The 20,680-nt window shown below is 44.8% G+C and overlaps 1 protein-coding gene across 2 annotated transcripts in view; it reads right to left on the bottom strand.

Annotated features, from left to right (window-relative positions):
* LOC130292042 (uncharacterized) overlaps positions 1–19,472 on the bottom strand; it is a 282,836-nt gene extending 263,364 nt beyond the window's left edge. Inside the window, exon 1 of one of the 2 annotated variants that reach the window (XM_056541481.1) lies at positions 18,704–19,472. The gene's annotated coding sequence lies outside the window, so the exon portion shown is untranslated. Of the gene's footprint in view, positions 1–17,973; positions 18,629–18,703 lie in introns of those variants that run through there. The other variant, XM_056541480.1, reaches the window with a different exon arrangement.
* Positions 19,473–20,680: the final 1,208 nt, after the last annotated feature.

The following is a 20,680-nucleotide window of genomic DNA, read 5'->3' as shown; positions in this document are numbered from 1 at the left end:
TGGCACACACGTTACTTATATGTCAACAACAAAGATAGGATAAGTGATTTAACCCTTACTCAACCCCATTTGCCAGGGTTAGGGTTTTTGTTTAAAGTCCCATACAAGTCTATGGAAAATACTGCATAACTTTTGAAATGGCTGGAGATATTTCGATAATACCCTTAACTACCCCCATTTGTGAGGGTCAGGGTTTTTGTTTAACTCCTTCACAACGAGTGACGTACATGTACGGCGCCACGAAGTGTCACTTGGCGCGGGGTTCCGGGAGCGCCACGTCACCGGTAGTGGTGATCGGGCCGGGATGACTGCTGTTATCTAACAGCAGGCATCCCAGCACATCGCCGAGGGTGGTACTGAGACCCCCCCATGACCGCGATGGGCACAAATAGCAGGTCAATTCAGACCTGCGATCTGCGCGATTCCGGGTCATACGGGTCACTGGTGACCCGGTGACCCTGAAAATAAGAGGGATCGGGGGTGTCACTCTTGATCCCCCTGAAGGGATAGGAGTTTGGTGGCAGGGGTGCCACCCCTCCTATCCCTGCTATTGGTCGGCCGAGCAACCGACCAATAGCAGACCGGGGGAGGGGGGGGTTAAAGTTTGGTTTCCCCGCTTTGCCCACCTATCGGTGTCCGGGCAAAATGGGGGAACTGTCCAGGGACCGGCGCCGAAGGTCCCTTACCTGGATCCCGGAACCCGGAGCGCGATCCTCCATGCGGGGACCCCCCATGTGCGGCGGCGGCAGCAATTCATCCGGGTCCTGCCAGGTGAGTTGTTGCCTAGCAACATCCGGAGGACCACAGTTTACAGAGGGGTTCAGGTTGTAGATCACTATGCAGTGGTCTCAAACTGTAGACCTCCAGATGTTGCAAAACTACAACTCTCAGCATGCCCAGAAAGCAGTTTGCTGTCTGTGCATGCTGCGAGTTGTAGTTTTGTAACATCTGGAGGGCCACAGTTTAGAGACCACTGGACAGTGATTTACAACCTGAACCCCTCTAAATCTTGCAAAACTACAACTCCCAGCATTCAGGAACAGCATAAGGCTGTCTTGGCATGCTGGGAGTTGTACTTGCGTGCCACCTGCCGTTGCATAACTATATCTCCCAGCATGCCCTTCCGCAATCAGTACATGCTGGGAGTTGTAGTTTTGCAACAGCTGGAGGCACACTGTTTGGAAAATACTGAGTTAGGTCATAGAACCTAATTCAAGGTTTTTCAACCAGTGTGCCCCCAGCTGTTGCAAAACTACAACTCCCAGCATGCATGGTCTGTCAGTGTATGCTGGGAGTTGTAGTTTTGACCCCCCTCCCATGTGAATGTACAGGCCACATTCACACTGGAGGCAGATTACAGTGAGTTCCGCGCTTCAAGTTTGAGCTGCAACAAATTTTCCGCCGCAGCTCAAACTCCTAGCGGGAGACTCAGTGTAATCTGCCTCCAGTGTGAATGCAACCTAAAAACACTACACTACACCAACATAAAATAAAGAGTAAAACACTACATATACACACATACACTACCCCCCCTACCACCCCCCTTCCCCAATAAAAATGAAAAACTTATTGTACGGCAGTGTTTCTAAGATGGAGCCTCCAGCTGTTGCAAAACGAAAACTCCCAGCATTTCTTGCCAGCAATTGACTGTCCAAGCATGCTGGGAGTTTTACAACAGCTGGAGGCACCCTGTTTGGGAATCACTGGCATAAAATACCCCTATGTCCCTAATTCAGGCCTCAAATGCGCATGGCACTCTTATTTTGAAGCCCTGTTGTATTTCAAGGCAACAGTATAGGGTCACATAGGGGGTATCACTGTACTCGGGAGAAACTGCCTAACAAATTTTGGGGGGCTTTTTCTCCTTTTACCCCTTATGAAAAGGAACAGTTGGGGTCTACACCAGCATGTTAGTGTAAAAAAATAAACATTTTTACACTAACATGCTGGTGTTGCCCTATACTTTTCATTTTCACAAGAGGTAAAAGGGAAAAACGCCCCCCAAAATTTGTAATGCAATTTCTCCCGAGTACGGAGATACCCCTTATGTGGGCGCAAAGTGCTCTGGGGCACACAACAAGGCCCAGAAGGGAGAGTGCGCCATGTACATTTGAGGTGATTTGCACAGGGGTGGCTGATTGTTACAGCGGTTCTGACAAAACACACCCACATGTGACCCCATTTTGGAAACTACACCCCTCACAGATTTTCCTTACAAGCAGAGAGCTTCAAAGTTAGAAAAATGCAAAATTTACATTTTTTTCATCAAATTTGGGGATTTTTCACCAAGAAAGGTTGCAAGTTACCACAAAAATTTACCACTATGCTAAAGTAGAATATGTCACGAAAAAACAATCTCAGAATCAGAATGATAAGTAAAAGCATTCCAGAGTTATTAATGTTTAAAGTGACAGTGGTCAGATTTGCAAAAAAGGGCTTCATCCTAGAGGTGAAAATGGGCTGCATTAAAGTCCCATGCAAATCATTGGGAAATGTATGTTCCCACATAACTTCCGTACAGCTGAAGATATTTCAATAATACCTGGTACACATATTACTTGTATGTCAAATAAAAAGATATGATAGTTAAATTAACCCTTACATACACCCTTATATAAAAGATGGGTTTTTGTTTCAAGTCCCATGCAAGTATATGGGACTTCCAGTACCTTACTCCACAAGCTCCGTTCTGCATCTCCTGGTGAATGTGTCAATCTGGCTTGCAAGCCACACCCCATCTCACATAGACAAGCCCACATTTTAAGCCCCACTCCTTATATTATCTACCCTTATTGTGCATCGGTCTGGCTTGCAAATCACGCCCAGTCCCACAAAGCCACGTCCCCTTCTATTTTGAGCTTACAATATGTTCATCACAAATCAGTCCCATCTGAGGACAGGATAGGAGGATGGGACATAAGGAAGGGATATGAGGTCGGGATATGAGGACAGGATATGAGGATGGGCTATAAGGATGGTAAATGAGGTCGGGATATAAAGACGGGATGTGGGGATAGGATATGAGGATGGGATATAAGGTCGGGATATGAGGATGGGATATGAGGTCAAGATAGGAGGTGGGAATATGAGGACAGGATATAAGGATGGGATATGAGGTTGAGATATGAGGACAGAATATGAGAATGGAATATGAGGACGGGATAGGAGGTCGAGATATGAGGACAGGATTTGAGGATGGGATATGAGGATAGCATATAAGGTCGGGATATGAGGACAGGATATGAAGTCAGGATATGAGGACGGGATATGAGGTTGGGACATAAGGACGGGATATGAGGTCAGCATATGAGGATGGGATATGAGGATAGCATATGAGGACAGGATATGAGGATGGGACATAAGGACGGGATATGAGGTTGTGATATGAGGATGGGATATGAGGACAGAATATGAGGTCAGGATATGAGGATGGGATGTGAGGATGGGATGTGAGGATGGGATAGGAGGATGGGATATTAGGTCTGAATAGGAGGACAGCATATGAGGATGGCATACAAGGTCGGGATATGAGAATGGGATATGAGGACAGGATAGGAGGTCGGGATAAGAGGATGGGATATAAGGTCGGGATATGAGGTAGGGATATGAGGACAAGATGTGAGGACGGGATGTGAGGTCGCGATATGAGGACAGGATATTAGGTCGTGATAAGAGGATGGATATGAGGACAGGATATGAGGTCGGGATATGAGGAAGGGATATGAGGATTGGATTGGAGGTCAAGATAGGAGGTCGAGATAGAAGGATGGGATATGGGGACGGGATATGAGGACGGGATAGGAGGACGGAATAGGAGGTCGGGATAAGAGGTCGGAATAGGAGGACGGGATAGGACGACGGGATAGGAGGCTGAGATATGATGACGGGATAGGAGATTGGGATATGAGGATGGGATATGGGGTTGGGATATGACAACAATATATGAGGGCGGGATATGAAGTCAAAAGCTTCCTCCTTTGTTTATTTTCCTCCCCAACAAGGATTAGGAAGGAAAAACCGGGCAATGCTGGGTATTCATCTATTATATATATAAAACTCAATGAGGGAGATTTATCAAAACTTGTGCAGAGCAAGAGTGGTGCAGTTGCCCATGGCAACCAATCAGATTGCTTCTTTCATTTTACAGAGGCCTTATTAAAAACGGAAAGAAGCAAGCTGATTGGTTGCTATGGGCAACTGAACAACTTTTCCTGTGGACAGGTTTTGATAAATCTCCCCCAATGTGTGTGTGTATGTATGTGTGTGTATGTTCCAGTATCACGTTTAAACGGCAAAAGATATAAACATGAAACTTGGCACACACGTTACTTATATGTCAACAACAAAGATATGATAGGTGATTTAACCCTTACTCAACCCCATTTGCCAGGGTCAGGGTTTTTGTTTAACCCCTTCATGACCCAGCCCATTTTCACCTTCATGACCTGGGCATTTTTTGAAAATCTGACCACTGTCACTTTAAACATTAATAACTTTGGAATGCTTTTACTTATCATTCTGATTCCGAGATTATTTTTTCGTGACATATTCTACTTTATGTTATTGGTAAAATTTCACTGATATTTGTATCCTTTCTTGGTAAAAAATCTAAAAATTTCATGAAAATTTTGAAAATTTAGCATTTTTCTAACTTTGAAAGTCTCTGCTTGAAAGGAAAATGGATATTTCAAATAAATTACATATTGATTCACATATACAATATGTCTACTTTGTGTTTGCATAAAAAAAATTGACAAGTTTTTACTTTTGGAAGACACCAGAGGGCTTCAAAGTTCCGCAGCAATTTTCCAATTTTTCTCAAGATTTTCAAAATCGTAATTTTTCAGGGCCCAGTTCAGGTTGGAAGTGGATTTTAAGGGTCTTCATATTAGAAATACCCCATAAATGACCCCATTATAAAAACTGCAGCCCCCAAAGTATTCAAAATGACATTCAGTAAGTGTTTTAACCCTTTAGGTGTTTCACAGGAATAGCAGCAAAGTGAAGGAGAAAATTCTAAATCTTCATTTTTTACACTCGCATTTTCTTGTAGACCCAATTTTTGAATTTTTACAAGGGGTAAAAGGAGAGAAATCACCCTAAAATTTGTAACCCAATTTCTCTCGAGTAAGGAAATACCTCATATGTGTATGTAAAGTGTTCGGCGGGCGCAGTAGAGGGCTCAGAAGGGAAGGAGCGACAGTGGGATTTTGGAGAGTGAGTTTTTCTGAAAGGGTTTTTGGGGGGAATGTCCCATTTAGGAAGCCCCTATGGTGCCAGAACAGTGGACCCCCCCCCCACATGTGACCCCATTTTGGAAACTATACCCCTCATGGAATTTAATAAGGGGTGCAGTGAGCATTTACACCCCACTGGCGTTTGACAGATATTTGAAACAGTGGACTGTGCAAATCAAAAAATTTATTTTTCATTTTCACAGACCACTGTTCCAAAAATCTGTCATACACCAGTGGGGTGTAAATGCTCACTGCACCCCTTATTAAATTCCGTGAGGGGTGTAGTTTCCAAAATGGGGTCACATATGGATATTTATTGTTTTGCGTTTGTCAGAACTGCTGTAACAATCAGCCACCCCTGTGCAAATCGCCTCAAATGGCGCACTCTCCCTTCTGGGCCTTGTTGTGCGCCCCCAGAGCACTTTGCGCCCACATATGGGGTATCTCCGTAGTCGGGAGAAATTGCGTTACAAATTTTGGGGGTCTTTTTTCCCTTTTACCTCTTGTGAAAATGAAAAGTATAGGGCAACACCAGCATGTCAGTGTAAAAAATTTATTTTTTTACACTAACATGCTGGTGTAGACCCCAACTTCACCTTTTCATAAGGGGTTAAAGAAGAAAAAGCCCCCCAAAATTTGTAAGGCAATTTCTCCCGAGTACGGCGATACCCCATATGTGTCCCAAAACTGTTGCCCTGAAATACGACAGGGCTCCAAAGTGAGAGAGCGCCATGCGCATTTGAGGCCTGAATTAGGGATTTGCATAGGGGTATTCTATGCCAATGATTCCCAAACAGGGTGCCTCCAGCTGTTGCAAAACTCCCAGCATGCCTGGACAGTCAATGGCTGTCCGGCAATACTGGGAGTTATTATTTTGCAACAGCTGGAGGCTCCGTTTTGGAAACAGTAGCGTACCAGACGTTTTTCATTTTTTGGGGGGAGGGGGGCTGTGTAGGGGTATGTGTATATGTAGTGTTTTTTACTTTTTATTTTAGGTTAGTGTTAGTGTAGTGTAGTGTTTTTAGGGTACAGTCACATGGGCAGAGGTTCACAGCAAGTTTGCCGCTGGAAGTTTGAGCTGCAGCGCAAAATTTGCGCCATCTCAAACTTGCAGCACTCACTGTAAACCTCCGCCCATGTGAGTGTACCCTGTACATTCACATTGGGGGGGGGTCAAACATCCAGCTGTTGCAAACTCCGAGCATGCCCTTTGGCTGTCCGTGCATGCTGGGAGTTGTAGTTTTGCAACAGCTGGAGGAACGCTGGTTTGGAAACACTAAGTTAAGTAATAAACTTTCAAGTGTTTTGCAACCAAACTTAGTGTTTCCAAACCAGTGCGCCTCCAGCTGTTGCAAAACTACAACTCCCAGCATGCATGGTCTGTCAGTGCATGCTGGAAGTTATAGTTTTGCAACAATTGCAACAGCTGGAGGCACTGAGGTAGGAAACGGACAATGTTTCCCAACTAGTGTGCCTCCAGTTGTTGCAAAACTACAACTCCCAGCATGCCCAGACTGCCCAGACTGCCCAGGCATGCTGGAAGTTGTAGTTCGGCAATATCTGAAGGATCAGATGTTGCCGAACTACAACTTCCAGCATGCTTGGGCATTCTGGGCATGCTGGGAGTTGTAGTTTTGCAACATCTGGAGGTCCACAGTTTGGAGACCACTGTATAATGGTCTCCAATCTGTGCTCTTCCAGATGTTAGAGAACTACAACTCCCAGCATGCCTGGACAGACTGAGCATGCTGAGATTTGTAGTTTTGCAACATCTGGAAGAGCACAGATTGGAGACCATTATACAGTGGTCTCCAAACTGTGGACCTCCAGATGTTGCAAAACTACAACTCCCAGCATGCCCAGAAAGCCAAAGGCTGTCTGGGCATGCTGGGAGTTGCAGTTTTGAAACTCTCAGAGGCAGCAGTGAGATCGCTTTACGGCGATCTCACTGCTGCCAATGAAGATGCCGCCCTGCTGCCGGAAACTCACCTCCGAGACGCAGCGCAGCCAGGACCGCATGGAGGACGCCGGGACCGCCGGGACCGCTCGGGACACCGCTCGGACGGGTAAGTGACGCCGGGGGACGGGTCAGGGACACTTAGCAGAGCGGTGTGTGTCCCGATCCCCGTGATCGGGACTCACACACTGCGCTGCTAAGTATTTTCATAGCGAAACGCTGCTATCAGCTAGAAACCCCCCGTGGTCGCACGGTAAGATGGCTGGCTATCAGTGATAGCCACCATCTTTCCGGGCGCTGCGGGGTGCCGCGAGTAGCGGCAGTAATGTTCATGAGGTACCTGTATGTCATGGGTCGGGAACACCTTGCCACCCATGACGTACAGGTATGTCATAGGTCGGGAAGGGGTTAAAGTCCCATACAAGTCTATGGAAAATATATGTTACTGCATAACTTTCCAAAATGGCTTGAGATATTTCGATAATACTTGGTCACGTGTTACTTTTATGACCACTTAAACTATAGGATAGTTAATTTATTCCTTAACTACCCCCATTTGTCAGGGTCGGGGTTTTTGTTTAAAGTCCCATGCAAATCATTGGGAAATGTATGTTCCGATATAACTTCCGTACAGCTGGAGATATTTCAATAATACCTGGTACACATATTACTTATATGTCAAATGAAAAGATATGATAGTTAAATTAACCCTTACATACACCCTTTTTTTTAAATAAAAGATGGGTTTTTGTTTCAAGACCCATTCAAGTATATGGGACTTCCAGTACCTTACTCCACAAGCTCCGTTCTGCATCTCCTGGTGAATGTGTCAATCTGGCTTGCAAGCCATACCCCATCTCACATAGACAAGCCCACATTTTAAGCCCCACTCCTTATATTATCTACCCTTTTATGTGCATCGGTCTGGCTTGCAAATCATGCCCAGTCCCACAAAGCCATGTCCCCTTCTATTTTCAGCTTACAATATCTTCATCACAAATCAGTCCCATCTGAGGATAGGATATGAGGATGGCATATAAGGTCGGGATATGAGGATGGGATATGAGGTCAAGATAGGAGGTGGGAATATGAGGACAGGATATAAGGATGGGATATGAGGTTGAGATATGAGGACAGAATATGAGAATGAAATATGAGGACGGGATAGGAGGATGGGACATAAGGACGGGATATGAGGTTGTGATATGAGGATGGGATATGAGGACTGGATTGGAGGACGGGATATTAGGTCTGGATAGGAGGACAGCATATGAGGATGGCCTATGAGGTCGGGATATGAGAATGGGATATGAGGACAGGATATGAGGTCGGGATATGAGGACAGGATAAGAGGAGGGGATATAAGGTCGGGATATGAGGTAGGGATATGAGGACAAGATGTGAGGACGGGATGTGAGGTCGGGATATGAGGACAGGATATTAGGTCGTGATAAGAGGATGGATATGAGGACAGAATATGAGGTTGGGATACACTAATACTGTTCTCACTTTGCCAAGTTATCGGACAACCTGGCCCCAAAATGATGGATTATAAAAGGATAGCAGCATAAGGGAAAAATACACATTTTGAACCCAAAAACTAGGAATCGACCGATATCGTTTTTTTAGGGCCGATACCGATAATCGGTGGAGGTTGGGGCCGATACCAGAATATCGGTATAAGTTATTGGCTATTTATCCCCCCTCGACACCGCTGCAGGTCATTGATTTAAAGCGGGCGCTTTAAATCAATGCACTGCAGTGGCTTTTGCGGTGCCATAGGCCGCCGCCACCCACTTCTCTCCCCCTACCTGTCAGGGTGGTCCGGGCCATCCATCCTTCCTGTAGTGTCCGGTGTGAGGTGGTTTTTTGCGCCCCCGTAGATCCATGCGTCCGCTCCTCCCCCAGCTCTCCAAACATTTCCGAAGCTAGAACTGGGGGAGGGCAGAGCAAGGGGAGGGAGGAGGTTTACGCCCCCTCCCTCATCTCCCCTCACTGAGCTCGGCTGGACGCAGATCTCTACGGCACGCCCCCTCCCTGAGGACATAGATCTCCACGGCAGGTCCCCTCCCTCATCTCCCCTCCCTGAGGACGTAAATCTCCACGGCAGGTCCCCTCCCTCATCTCCCCGAGCTGAGGACGTAGAGCAGTGCTCCCAATGTGCTCTATGTGTAAAGGGGGACATGCTGCACGGGCTAAAGGGGGACATACTGCACGGGCTAAAGGGGGATATACTGCATGGGCTAAAGGGGACATACTGTATGGGCTAAAGGGGACATACTGTATGGGCTAAAGGGGGACATACTGCATGGGCTAAAGGGGACATACTGCATGGGCTAAAGGGGACATACTGCATGGGCTAAAGGGGACATACTGTATGGGCTAAAGGGGGACATACTGTTCAGGCTAAATGTTCCCCTTTAGCCCGTGCAGTATGTCCCCTTTTAGCCCATACAGTATGTCCCCCTTTAGCCCATACTGTATGTCCCCCTTTAGCCCGTACAGTATGTCCCCCTTTAGCCCATACAGTATGTCCCCCTTTAGCCCATACAGTATGTCCCCCTTTAGCCCGTACAGTATGTCCCCCTTTAGCCCATACAGTATGTCCCCCTTTAGCCCGTACAGTATGTCCCCCTTTAGCCCGTGCAGTATGTCCCCCTTTAGCCCATACAGTATGTCCCCCTTTAGCCCATACAGTATGTCCCCCTTTACACATAGAGCTCATTGGGAGCACTGCTCTATGTCCTCAGCTTGGGGAGATGAGGGAGGGGACCTGCCGTGGAGATTTACGTCCTCAGGGAGGGAAGATGAGGGAGGGGACCTGCCGTGGAGATCTATGTCCTCAGGGAGGGGGCATGCCGTAGAGATCTGCGTCCAGCCGAGCTCAGGGAGTTGAGGGAGGGGGCGTGAACCTCCTCCCTCCCCTTGCTCTGCCCTCCCCCAGTTCTAGCTTCGGAAATGTTCGGAGAGCTGGGGGAGGAGCGGACGCATCGATCTACGGGGGCGCAAAAAACCACCTCACACCGGCGGCATTCCGGGTGGAGGGTGAACCGGTCCGGGCTGTCCTTCTCCGGCGGTCATCTTCTCCACTTCGGACAGGCTCCGGCCTAGTACGCTGAATAGACGCCGCTGCGCAGTGACGCCCGTGCGCAGCGACGCACCTGACTTCACGGCGTAGCGGCGTCTATGCAGCTACTAGGCCGGAGCCTGCCCGGAGTGGAGAAGATGACCGCCGGAGAAGAAGGACAGCCCGGACCGGTTCACCCTTCACCCGGAACGCCCCCGGACACTACAGGAACGATGGATGGCCCGGACCACCACCATTACAGGTAAGTTGAATTTTTTTAATTGACTCAGAGGGTGGGGGAGGGGCCCGCAGGTATAGCGGTATGGGCTAAAATCCATACCGGTATACCGCCCAGCATCACGGTGGGGGTGAGACGCGGTGCGGTGGGTCGGGGGGGCATTCGCTGTGCGGCGGGTCGGGGGGGGTGGTCGCGGTGCGGTTGGGGCAGCACGGGGGCGGGGCATTATCGGCTTATCGCCAAGGTATCGGCAAAATCGTGATTATCGGCCGATAATATCGGCCATACCGATAATCGGTCGATCCCTACCAAAACCCCATTCAAAATACAGGCCTACGTCCTCCCCTTCAACCTGCCTGTCCATCTCCAAATATACCCTTTTTAATAATAATAATACGCTCCTCCTTTGCATTGAAAAAAAGCAAACAGTAAAGTTGCCACATGCAGCCATCCTTTCATCCATTTGTCCTTCTCCACCTATTTTCCCAAACCATGCACTCATACTGTTCTCATTTTGCCAAGTTATCGGACAACCTGGCCCCAAAATTATGGACTATCAAAGGATAGCAGCATAAGGGAAAAATACACATTTTGAACCCAAAAACCCATTTGAGTTTTTAAGTTCAAAATACAGGCCTACCTCCTCCCCTACAGCCTGCCTGTCCATCTCCAAAAATAGCCTTTTAACAATTATATGCTCCTCTTTAGCTTTGAAAAAAAGCAAACAGTAAAGTTGCCATATGCTGCTATCCTTTCAATCATTTGTCCTTTTACACCTTTTTCCCAAACCATCATACACTCATACTGTTATCTTGTCGCCAAGTTATCGTACTACCTGGCCCAAAAATGATGGATTATAAGAGGGTAGCAGCATAAGGGAAAATTACACATTTTCAAACCGAAAAACCCATGAGGGTTTTCAGGTTCATAATGCAGGTCAGTAAAGTTGCCATATGCTGCCATCCTTTCATTTATTTGTCGGCACTGGTTTAACCAGTTGAAGACGTAGGGTGTACAGGTACGCTCCCATTCCTGGAAATGTCCACTAACCCCACAATAAGTAAAGCGGTGAATGCGTTCCATTCATTACAGGAAAAATTGTGTCTATATTCCCGCAAGATTGTCAACGCGACCTGGCTGATTACCATGGCAACAGAAAGCCAGTGGATAGCTTCCTATCTTCTCAGTATGGAAGCCTGTAAGGTCCAGTCCTAGCCTGAATTGTACAGGTGAACTGTCATAGCAGTTATACTATACTGCAGTTAAGTTGTACTGCAGTATAGTTTAACAGGTAAAAAGTGTGAAAATAAAATGTTTTTCAATAAAAAGTGTAAAAAACTATATAAATGTCCCTTTTCTAATAAAGCCCTGTATTATAAAATAAAAATTAAATAAAGTTATTTATCCCGCACAGTTAACACTATTAAAAAAAAGAAAAACCCTACATAAAAAGACTCTCTCCTAGGACTGTATCCACCTTTTCCAGCCCACCGGAGCACCTGAAAGCTATGCTAATTTATACAGGCTAAAGACAGCACCTGAAAGCTGAACTAATTTATGCAGGCTAAAGTCAGCAACTGCCGAGCTGAGGAGTTTGTGACGAATGAAATCACTGTAAGTTCGCTCATCTCTACACATGATTTAATAAGGTAAAAAAACGTTCACCTACACCACTCTTGATGAATACCCCCCAGTAAATAGACCCAGAAGGGCATGACTCTGTTCATTATGTAAGAAAAGAATTACAAAACGGGCAGCGCTCATCCAAACAGTCACTAATGCCATTTATGTAGTAGAACTCACCTGGTGTATATGGAGGGACACAGTTGACACGACACCTGTTGAGCCAAGACAATGTATGTAGGCACTCCCTTCTCCAATTTCCCCAAATAGCAGGGGAGTGAAAGATATGGTAGGAAAAGAGTATGAAAAGGGGGGAGGTGTAGAATGCATTTGACTGATTTCACATTGGGACTAACTGGCAGGCATCAGCGGAAGTAAGGAGGCGGCAAAGGAGCAGCGGTGGAGGCAGCCGTGAAGATCAGTGGTAAGTGATCTTCACTGCTGCCTTCTAGGAGTTGCCAAACTACAACTTCCAGCATGCCCAGAAAGCCAAAGGATGTCTGGGCATGCTGGAAGTTGTAGTTTTGCAACATCTGGAGGGCCACAGTTTGGAGACCACCATACAGTGGTGCCCAAGCTGTAGTCCTACAGATGTTGCAAAACTACCACTCCAAGCATGCCCAGACATGCTGGGAGTTATAGTTCTGTAACATCTGGCCCTTCAGATGTTGCAGAACTACAGCTTCCAGCATGCCTGGACAGTCTCACTACTTATATATACCGGCAGGGGGTATATATTTATTAATGCGCCGACGGGGGGTATATATTTATTAATGCGCCGGCGGGGGGTATATATTTATTAAATGCGCCGGCGGGGGGTATATATTTATTAATGCGACGGCGGGGGGTACATATGTATAAATGTGCCGGCAAGGGAATTTATGTATAAATGTGCCGGGGGGGTATATATGTATAAATGCGCCGGCGGGGGTCATATCTTTATTAATGTGCTGCAGGGGGCATATTATAAATGCACTGGGGGGCTAGATATATAGGCTATATGTCTGCCCCCCCCCCTGCAGCACTATATATATCTTGCCCCCACAGCGCTTTTAATATAGATATGGCCCCCTGCTACTCACAATGGTAATTTTTAAATCTCTCGCTGTGAGTCCTGAATGGCCCCTCGGTATCGGCCGCAGGGTTGCAGAGTGCTATCAATCCCTCAGCCCCTGTACTACAACCCCATCATGGAACAGACTCTGTTCCATGATGGGGTAGTAGTACAAACACTAATGTAGCCTCCCCAGCTGTCTGCAGACTCCCGCAGCCGGGGAATTACTACTCCGATCATGGAAATAAGTCTGTTCCATAATGGGAGTAGTAGTAGTCACTCAGCACTGCAGGAGTCTGCTGATGTCACCTCAGAAATAACGGATATTATAAACCAGGTGCAAACGGATGACATAAAGGCTCATCCGTTTGCCATAGACTTCAATGTTAAAAATAACGGCCGTTAATTTATCCGTTTCTTGTGACAGAAGAAAAATTAGTGCATGTGCCGTTAATTCTTCCATCACAATTAACGTCCGCTAGTCATGACGGACTATAATGGGTCATAACGGATAATCAAAAAATCCCGTAGACTTTAATGGGATTTTGTAATGGACGTTTAACATCCTTTTTTAAAGCTTTTCTAACGGACGTTTATAACAGATGAATTTTTATAGTGTGAAAGCAGCCTTAGTGTTGGCCCCAAAAACAGCTAGCGCTGACCTCCAAATATTACCCTGGTACCCATCGCCCCAGGGGTGCCGAGAAGCGACGGTACCAAAAGGGCCAGATCGTCAAACATGGCGCTCCTGGGCCTAGGCAATAACAGGCTGACATATCTTAGGCTGGGCAGGACCAATAATAATGGTCCTCGCCCACCCTGGTAATGTCAGGCTGTTGCTGCTTGGTTGGTATCTGGCTAATTTATTTATATTGGGGGGGGGGGGGAACTGAATTGCTAAACAATTTCATACATGTGAAGACAAGACCTACATAAAGGACTTGAAGGAGAAGGGGGCGGGGAAGGAACATAAAAGATACCAAAACTGAAGAGTGCATCAAAAATGCCAACAAATAATAATGGATTTTGGTCCACAATGAAATAAAATAAAGTACCCGCCGCGCCACCCCCCGACCCGCCGCATCGCACCCCCCACCGTGATGCTGGGCGGTATACCGGTATGGATTTTTGGCTATACCGGTCGGGCCCCTCCCCCACCCTCCGAGTCAATAAAAAAATGTAACTTAATGGGGGTGGTCCGGGCCATCCATCCTTCCTGTAGTGTCCGGGGGCATTCCGGGTGAAGAGTGAACCGGTCCGGGCTGTCCTTCTTCTCCGGCGGTTATCTTCTCCACTCCGGGCAGGCTCCGGCCTAGTACACTGCATAGACGCCGCTACGCCGTGACGTCAGGTGCGTCGCTGTGCACGGGCGTCACTGCGCAGCGGCGTCTATGCAGCGTACTAGGCCGGAGCCTGCCAGGAGTGGAGAAGATGACCGCCGGAGAAGGACAGCCCGGACCGGTTCACCCTCCACCCGGAACGCCCCCGGACACTACAGGAAGGAAGAATGGATGGCCCGGACCACCCTGACAGGTAGGGGGAGAGAAGCGGGTGGCGGCGGCGGCCTATGGCCCCGCAAAAGCCACTGCAGATCATTGATTTAAAGCGCCCGCTTTAAATCAATGATCTGCAGCGGTGTCGCAGGGGGTAAATAGCCGATAACTTATACCGGAATATCGGTATAAGTTATCGGCTATGTGCCCTAACCTGCACCGATTATCGGTATCGGCCCTAAAAAAACGATATCGGTCGATCCCTAGTACCTAGCTTGAACCTCTTATATGGTATTAAAAAAACGATCATATACCAATGGTAAATGTATGGCAATTTAGTGTAGTACTATTTGCTGCATACTTTATTTCCCTCATTTGATGCCCTCTTTTTTCCCAATTTAGTGTAGTGTAGAGTACTGTTGTGTAAAAAGCAAAATAATATATTCTACAATCAGATATCAAAAACAAATGTTCACACAATGGAATTCCACACGGAGCATTGATATTAATGGGATTCTGCTGCATGGTTTACACAGCGGAATTTCCACTGCAGATGCTTCTGCTGCACAAATCCTGATTTTGCAGTCTGCAAAAAATGGGCGTGTCTATTCTTTCTGCAGAGTCTGCACAGAAATGCATTGCCATCTAGGAGATGCAGCATTTCCGAGCAGTCCTAGCGCTGGCTTGTTCTGCCAGCGTTCCGCTGTCGGGGAAATGTCTGCACAGAATTTTTCCATGTGGACATTGCCTGTGTGAACGTAGCCTTATGGTATAATGAAATTAGGGAGGTATTATCTTACAGAGTAATTAAAAAGTATGTAATATGGTATTATATGGTAAAAGATGATAATATGCACGCTCATATGGAGCGAGCGTGCGTGCATATGCCATAATTAACAAAAACAGAGTATATTCATGGTAAATATATATAAATATATATATATATATATATATATATATATATATATGAAACTCAATGTGTGTGTGTGTGTGTGTGTATGTATGTTCCAGCATCACCAAATTGCTAAAAATATTAAAATGAAACTTGGTACACATGTTACTTGTATGTCAACAACAAACATAGGATAGGTAATTTAGGTTTTTGTTTAAAGTCCCATACAAGTCTATGAGAATTACGGTATATGTTACTGCATAACTTCCAGCTGGAGATATTTTGATGATACTTGGTCACATGTTACTTATATGTTCACAAAAAATATAGGATAGTTAATTTAACCCTAACCTACCCTTATTGCGAGGGTCAGGATTTTTGTTTAACCCCTTAAGGACACAGGGTTTTTCCATTTATGCACTTTCGTTTTTTCCTCATCACCTTCTAAAAACCAATTTTGCACATACAGACCCATATGAGGGCTTTTTTTTTTGCGCCACCAAATGCACTTTATAATGACATCAATCACTTCACCACAACATTTTTGACGAAACCACAAAAAAAAATATTTGTGGGGCAAAATTGAAAAACAAAAATGCAATTTTTGATAATTTTGTGGGCTTCCGATTCTATGTAGTGCACTTTTCGTCACCATGACACAATGGGGGAGATTTATCAAAACCTGTGCAGAGGAAAAGTTGCTGAGTTGCCCATAGCAACCAATCAGATCCCTTCTTTCATTTTGCTGCAGAGGGCTTGTTAAAAATGAAACAAGAAATCTGATACGGGTACGCAAAGTGCAATTTTGGACTTTTGAATTTTTTTTACGTGTACGCCAAGCATATCAAACCCAAAGGTTAACATGGGCCAAAAAAAACAAGAATATGTAATGTGTGTAGCTCACCTAGGATAGAGATAGTACTTGAGGTTAACGGTTTTACCTTCACCCAAAAGGCCTATAACTATGTGATGTGTGTGTTATAAATATAGAATATATTTATAGATACCAGTCCTCAAAAGTACTGCAGGTACAGAGTGAAATAGAGGGATAATAGCGAAGAATAAACAGATAAAGAGATAGAACAATAGTATAATTAATGCAAAATTTACCGCTAGTAATGATCTACGGTGCACAGCACCACTCACCCACTGCTTCGGCTGGCACGGTTGTCACGGCTGTCACGACTGCGTCCTGTGCTGCGTCCACCGGAGAACCACTCACCCATCACACAGACGGGCTCACACAAGACGGAGCCGTCCCCAGCACAGGACACAACCGTGCCAGCCGAAGCAGTGGGTGAGTGGTGCTGTGCACCGTAGATCATTACTAGCGATACACAAACAGTACGCTTCTAATCGGCACTATATCACCAACGAACTGTACCTATGAACTGCATCCACTCAATATAATTCTACGAACTGTATCATACGGATTCTATTCAAATGGACTAAGTGCAATAGCGACTGTGAATATTTCCACATATAGTTTATCCATTCAAGCGCTATTTTATAAATTTTATTATACCTTTTAATTCATTATCATTAATATATACTATCCATATTTTTAATATTGCCATTCACCCCACGCAAGGGCCCTGCTAAAGGTGACGACATACATCATTTGATATAAATAAATTTTGCATTCATTTTACTATTGTTCTATCTCTTTATCTGTTTATTCTTCGCTATTATCCCTCTATTTCACTCTGTACCTGCAGTACTTTTGAGGACTAGTATCTATAAATATATTCTATATTTATAACACACACACCAAAAAAAAACAAGGTTTAAGTTTATGTGGGCCGCATCAAAAAAATAATAATTTAACTTTACTATATGTATCAAGACCCCAACCCCCCTGTACAATAACCCAACCCCCCCTGCACAAGACTCCATGCCCTACCTGCACAACACCCCATGTCCCCTGTGCACAACAACCCATGCCCCCCTGCACAAGACCTCATGCCCCCCTACACAAGATCCCATGCCCCCTTTGCACAAGATCCCATGCCCACCCTACACAAGACCCCATGCCTCCATGCACAACACCTCATGACCCCTTCACATGACCCCATGCCCCTTTTGTTCAACACTCCATGCCCCTTTGCACAAGACCCCATGCCTCCCTGCACAAAAACCCATGCCCTCCTTTGCACAAGACCCCATGTTCACCCTACACAAGACCCCATGCCCCCCTGCAAAACACCCCAGGACCCCCTTCACAAGACCCCATGACCCCCCTTCACAAGACTCCATGCCCCTTTGCACAAGACCCCATGCCCCTCCTTCACAAGACCCCAGGCCCCTTTTGCACAACACCCCATGCCCCTTTTGCCCCCATGACCCCCATTCCCTGTTTAAAAAATAAATAAATCAAACAACAATATTAGCATTAATATTTACTTTTCTCACCTTGTCAATCTGGTTTCCTGTGTCTATAGCCGCAATGGTGCCGTCCGCAGCATGTGTCAGAACTCCTTTAAGGAGCAGCCTGATGACGTCACATCTGGACATGACGTTGACCTCTGCGCACCTCCATCCTCTCCTGGACCGCCTCCAACAGCTCCTTGACTGCCTCTGACAGCCTCCATCCTCTTCTGGACCGCTTGCCTCCAACTTCTCTTGGACCGCCTCCACCATCCTTCAACCGCTCCTGGACAGCCTCTGACTTTTTTATTTCATCTCTGCCCGTTTCCAGGTAACCGTAGCAATGAATATCTTTGCTGGGCCAGAAAGATATTCATTGTGGGCCGCATGTTTGACACCCATGGTGTATGCTATTGATTGTGAAGTTTAATTAACATTATGTTTTATAGTTCGGACATTTACACACGCGGTAATACCACATATGTTTATTTTTATTATGTTTACGTATTTCTTATATGGAATTTTGGAAAAGGGGGTGATTCAAACTTTTAATATGGAAGTGGTTAATGGGTGTTTTTTAAAACTTTTTTTTTTTTTTACACTTTTAGTCCCCTTAGGGGACTTTTAGGAGGAATCGGTAGATTCCTCATACAGATCAATGTGGTTCAGCCAGGCTATATCAATCACAGAAGAAGAAGAAGAAAACAGAATGCTCCAATGTGTAGAACGATTTGACGGTAAAAAAGGGGGGGGACCCTTTAATGAAAGGACTCACCAGATATGGTTGTGCTAGGACAGAGGCACAACAATCCGATGTGGACTGCAGCTATATCCCGCCCAGGCAACAGCGTGGGAATAAGAACGGCAGAGTTTTCACACCAGCCAGGTGTGAGGGGATGAGGGATAGATGATAGCGCTATCCACAAGCTAAGTATGGGTAACTTTTATTCACATGTAACACGTTTCAAGGACGCTCCGTCCTTTTCCTCAGACATGCTAAATATACATAAAAACAACACATATATACTCATTTGGTTATAGGAACCGGAAATGACATCACAAATTAATTAGCATAAAATGATGTTTTTCCATGTGATCCAAGATAATATAAAAAAAAAACTTTTCTTTAAAAATTCTTTATATACATGGATAAATAAATAAATAAGACTCCGAACCTATCATTGAAATGTTTTATCTATTGCCTCATTTAATCCCCTTGGCCACAAGGAGTTAAGGGAATAAATCCAAAAGGATTCCCTATTCACTAATTTTTGAAAGCGGTCATCATATTCTAAAGGGATACTTTCCAAGAGAGTTAGTTTCAAACAATTGTGGTTACTGTTGTGTAAAGCTGTGGTGTGTCTTGATACACTATGTAGTATAACATTGTTTTTGATATTATATCTATGTTTATTTATGCGGGCACGTACAGTTTGTACGGTGCGGCCCACATACTGAAGCCCACACTCACATGTAAGGAGATAAATAACAAAGGAATCGGAGCAGTTTAATTTTTCTTTCAAAGAAAAAACTTCGCCTGTAGAGAAAGATGTTACTGAATCACAGGGAGGAAACGCAATCCATTCGCAGCACAGACAGCGTTTTTTATCGCAGCGGAATGTACCAATCATGGTAGGTTTACAAAAATTTGGTTTGATAATTTTATTTTTTAGTTTGCTTGGGGCTAAATGATTTCTTAATGTTTTTGATCGTCTGAATGTTAGGGTAGGACGTTTTGGGATTAATAATTTTAAAATAGGATCCGTCATAATAATTGGCCAGTATTTATTTAATATGTTTCTTATTTTGTTTGTGGCATTGTTAAAAGTAGTAATAAAATTAAATTTGGGTGTATTGTTTTGTTTTTGTTTTAGCTCATATTTAATTAAATCAGTCTGTTTTAGTCCCTCTACTCTTTTATATGTGTTTGTTAATATTCTTTTAGGGTATTTTTTTTTTCTTTAAAACACTTATATATAATTTTTGATTGTTCTTTAAAATCCTCGGAGGAAGTACAATTTTTTCTTATCCTCTGGTACTGTCCGTAGGGGATATTTGTAAGCCAAATGTGGTCTATCGCCAGACGAGAGGCTGTGCGATTGGCACACGTTTCGCACCAAGCTATGCAAATTTATATATGGGTCTATTTGAGAGTGTGTCCATCGCACAGTCTCCCTGGTATTTTAATGGTAATATTATGTATTTTAAGAGATTTATAGATGATCTGTTTATTTTGTGGAAGGGGTCACAGGAAGAAGCTTTTGAATTTGTTGAATTTTTAAACAAAAATGATTGGGGTCTTAATTTCACTATGAAATTTTCTTTTAACCCCTTAAGGACACAGCCCATTTTCACCTCTAGGACGCAGCCCTTTTTTGCACATCTGACCACTGTCACTTTAAACATTAATAACTCTGGAATGCTTTTACTTATCAATCTGATTCCGAGATTGTTTTTTCGTGACATATTCTACTTTAACATAGTGGTAAATTTTTGGGGTAACTTGCATCCTTTCTTAGTGAAAAATCCCAAAATTTGATGAAAAAATTGAAAATTTTGCATTTTTCTAACTTTGAAGCTCTCTGTTTGTAAGGAAAATGGATATTACAAATATTTTTTTTTGGGATTCACATATACAATATGTCTACTTTATATTTTCATCATAAAATTGACAAGTGTTTACTTTTGGAAGACACCAGAGGGCTTCAAAGTTCAGCAGCAATTTTACAATTTTTCACAAAATTTTCAAACT

The sequence above is a fragment of the Hyla sarda genome, chromosome 9 (assembly GCF_029499605.1).
Source record: "Hyla sarda isolate aHylSar1 chromosome 9, aHylSar1.hap1, whole genome shotgun sequence".
NCBI classification, from domain to species: domain Eukaryota; kingdom Metazoa; phylum Chordata; class Amphibia; order Anura; family Hylidae; genus Hyla; species Hyla sarda.
Note: the sequence above shows the minus strand (reverse complement) of the source record. Positions and strands in the feature narration are given on the sequence as shown.